We start from the raw sequence: 4,371 nt of genomic DNA on the forward strand, positions 1-4,371 counted from the left end.
GGAGAAACAGCACCATGTTGCGAGAATGCAAACATGTTTACAACACGTTTAAGCTGGATCATTAAACATCACTGCAACATGAGCTACCCAAGATGGAGTGATGTACCCCAAGAGCATAAGGATGAATTAATCGATCGTGTTCGGGTAAGACTTTTATACTTTGATGTTGATCATTAAAAATTTATACTATATATAATTCACAAGTGATCACCCTAAATTTTAATGGGCTATGCAGGGTGATTTTGAATTGGATTGGGACTTAGAGAACCATCAATTGGCTGTGACTAAACAGCTTCGTAAGCGCTTTAATGCCTTCCACCACCAACTACATCAGATATATATGTCATATGGCAGCCATGACGAGGCATTGGCGACTGGGACTAGTTTGGTCACCCCCCTAGTATGGTTTAAGCTCTGTGAACGATGGGGTAGCGAGGCCTTCCAGGTATGCATTCTGCGTGTTCAATCATTAAACCCAGACTTTTCATGGGATATGGATTACTATATGTACTTTTGCTTAAAATGCTGGTTTTCAATGACAGAAAATAGCAAGTAAAAATCGGGACAATAGAAGGATGCTGAAAATTAACAACACAACTGGTCGCAAATCCTTTGTGAGGATGCTAGAACAAAAGGTATAAGGTTTGAAAGCTCATGTCATGGCAACCACACACTAACATAATGTTAAATTTAGGATGTAGATTTTCACGAAAGGGGTATGCTATATCCCCATGCTTTCTCTCATATATGATCAACAATTTTTGTTTAGCATTTGTTTGGATAGTCATTTAGTAGTGATTAACCTTTCCATGCCATATGTAATATATTATCTGATTGAATATGTTACATGCACACGTACCACACACATGTAGCGTGCTGAAAATGCAAATTTGGTGGACTTCTACAAGGAAACCCACTGGTCCAAGAAGAAAGATAAATTTGTGACACCTGCTACCGAAGACATTTATGTGAGTATATTATAGCAATAATTTTGTATGTTAAATGCAATGACGGAATACATATTTATCAGATTGAATCATAAAAATGCATTATTAGGACATATAAGTTCATAATCGGTTCATTATGTCATATTGCAGAAGGATATGGTAGGAAAGCTGGATAATTTAGAACCAGACAAACGAACTGATGAAGCAGCAGCGGGTGTATTCAGAGAGGTACTTGGGCATCGACCGGGTTATGCAAGAGGACTGGGAGAGATGGTGATCCCCGAGTCTACAAGAAAACACTCCTTGGCACGAGAGAAAGAGTATATAGCTTTGATTGAAAAACATAAGAAAGAGGCTGAAGCTTCCAAGATTGAGATGGCGTCAATGAAGGCAAACATGGAGGTTATGATGGAGAAACAAAATGAAACCGATCGTATGTTGAGGGCCATCTTAGCTGCGAACCCGTCCCTCATTGAGTCTCTTCGAGAGACTCAGTGAGGATATTTTTTGGGGTTAAAAATATGGGAATTTTTTTTGTGGTATTTTGTGGTGCATTTTTGGCCTAAGATGGTGGATTGACAAGATATATATAGAATATATATCCAATGGCAGGTTATATGTATATGTTTTGTGGGAGCAAGCTGGGTTGGGAAAGCATATGTATTGGCTCAAGTTATATCCAAAGGAATAGGTATGATAATATGTACCAAAAATTATGAGATGATGTTAGGCCTCATACTTACATGAGTCAAACATGTAAGTATCTACGCTTTAATGCTTTCACTATACATATCGATTGGGTGTAGTACTGGCATGCTTAACAACATTTGGTTGCTTGTTGTACAGGCTAATTCATACCATATTGGATGTACATGGTATCTCATGGGTGGGGTCGTCTTACGCTAGAAGTAATGAACTTAGAGAATTTGAATTTGAACTACAAATTCACGGAAGGTCTACAAGCAGGTGATGTCTTCATTCCCCTATGCGATTTACTTCTACTATGGACTTCTATACAAATGATATGAATTTCATGTAATTTTTATACATTATATACGAGTTCCCAATTTGTGCTTCTGCTCAAGTATAGATAGGCCTACTTTATGTACACAAATTAGTTATGGTATGCTATAGGTGGGGATTGTAGTATGAACGGTATGTTTGGTTCCCGTTTCAAATTAGTGTATGAAGGGTTACATACAAATTTCAAATTAGGCCGTTTGTGTTTTATCACATTGTAAAAATAAGTAGTTTGGAATGGGCTTCTATTTTTGGTAGTTTGCAATGACAATACTGCAATATGACTTAAACTCTGGGAATCTGCTTGGAGGACCACTTCCTAAAGGCCTTAGTCTATTTGCAGCCACTTGAGCTGCCGTAAGACTTAGAATCCCTATTTCAATTTTTTAAAAGTATCCAAATGGTAGAAATAGAAGCCCATATCTGCCATTTTCGTATGTTCGGTTAGTGTCTTAACTTGATAGACTTTTATGGTGGTTCATAAAAGTTTAAACTTTTATGATTATTGATTCTTTAACCTCTAAATAGCAGTTTGTCTTCCCTATGAAACATCTGTTTTGAGTCCTAGTAAACTCAAAACATTTGTTTCAGTTTCTGGGCTCCATGTGCAGATTCTGGCTGCACATATAAAGGCAAGGTGGTGCCAATTTGTGTTAGCTTGATATGTATTGTTGGAGTTGTGTTTTTAAGTTTAAGTTTTTAGAATAATTGATGTCCTTTGGACACTTGTCTGATTCTATTTTAAGTAGTTCCAGTCACTTGTCCGCTTTTATATATCAAGAGGTTAGTCAGAAAAGTATATTTTGAGTTATAAAGTCTATGATAAATGGGATAACGAAATAACTTGTCATTTTATATACCGTCCAAGTATCATTTCTCTTTTGGTTGAAAAGAAGACTTAAAAGAAGAAAAAGTAAAAGATCTTCAAACTTTCTTAACTCAATCATCTGTAAATTAGAAGCGAAAAATAAGATGCATAGTCCGAATCATATATGCAGAACGTTTGTGTATTTTAAGCCATTTCCTTCTGCTTATCTGTCATGCATGTATCTTTGTATGTTTTAGACTTGCTAAAAGATGATCCATTAACATTTTGCATTATGCAAAATGTGCACAGGGTACTGATCATGGTGGTGACACATACTTCGGACTATGCACATATCCTGGACGTGAGCTACGCCACCGAATAGATTTTAAGGTACTTGATGGTATCCTGTAAAAAATTACCAGAACAGACATCAACACTTGTATATCTACCGGTGAATTACTTATACGTTTACCCCCATATCCCATTGCGTACCTGTTGAGCCTAGACATTTAGACGCATATAGAGGTTTTGACTTAGACTCTGAGTCTGGGATGGTTTTTACTCAGCATGCTTGGGATGAGTATTGATATGTACTTTGATTGGAAATTAGGCCTTAAATTATGTTATAGTTTTCAAGAGTTGGGAACTTTATGGTGGATGTATAAGTGTGGTGGGTGTCAAACCTAACTTTGTTTATGTTTAATAGGATGTTCGTAGAATTAATGGAGAAATTCCTTCAAAAGCATGAAGTAACTTCAGATCATACGAGGCTTCTGGATAGGTAATACCATCACTACATGTAGTCTTTTCTTCTTAAATTTAGTTATGTTGTTTACTTGTTTTAGAGTAGAGCTTGATAGTTTTTATTACTCTCAGCAGCTTGATAGTTGATGTTCATTCGTGCCTTGTACTCAAATTGTAGATGGCAGCTTGATAGTTTAATAAGTTTTCATAAACAACCCGTGCACATTTGGAATCATATTTTTTTTTATGCATGTGGTATATGCAAATATAATGTACCACATGATCTAATACAGATCATAATCATCTTGAATACATATATATACTTCCATTTTAATACCTTTGTTAATTAGATTAACAATATATATTTCTATTAGGTAGCTAGCTAGCTAGATGGAAAAGGAATCATGGATTTTTTCCTCTTTTGGTTTAGAATGTATTAATAGGTTTTACATAATTTCTACCAAGAAATCGTGTGAGTTTTATGCTTTAAAAAAACTATATAATGTAGAAGGCAGTGTACTCCACACCAAAAACTGAAATATATGGGCAAGGTCTGGCCCAAAAACTGAAAAATAAAATATTTTTACCATCCTACTTATTTACACACCAAATATATTATTGATATAAAAAAACTACCATATCAGTTAGTATAAAAAATATTTTTGTTTTAAATTATTTTTATGAGTGACGTGGCCACACAGTAATAGAGTGTTTGCATGTAAAAAGAATAAAAAAATTTCGACTCTCTTTGAGGATAAATATACAAACAGTTAACAGGTACGTTAATAACCAAATAGTTTCCCTGAAAATGTACGGAGAACTTGAAGTTGCTTGGAATGGGAAAAATTTAGA

At 35.3% G+C, this 4,371-nt stretch overlaps 1 long non-coding RNA gene across 1 annotated transcript; it reads left to right on the top strand.

Annotated features, from left to right (window-relative positions):
* Positions 1-592: 592 nt before the first annotated feature.
* LOC121243429 lies at positions 593-1,123 on the top strand. The gene is made up of 3 exons (XR_005936134.1): positions 593-635; positions 873-968; positions 1,098-1,123. It is a non-coding gene; the product is annotated as an uncharacterized LOC121243429 (long non-coding RNA).
* The last annotated feature ends 3,248 nt before the right edge of the window (positions 1,124-4,371 follow it).

This window comes from Juglans microcarpa x Juglans regia, chromosome 8D, assembly GCF_004785595.1.
Source record: "Juglans microcarpa x Juglans regia isolate MS1-56 chromosome 8D, Jm3101_v1.0, whole genome shotgun sequence".
Taxonomy (NCBI): Eukaryota; Viridiplantae; Streptophyta; class Magnoliopsida; order Fagales; family Juglandaceae; genus Juglans; species Juglans microcarpa x Juglans regia.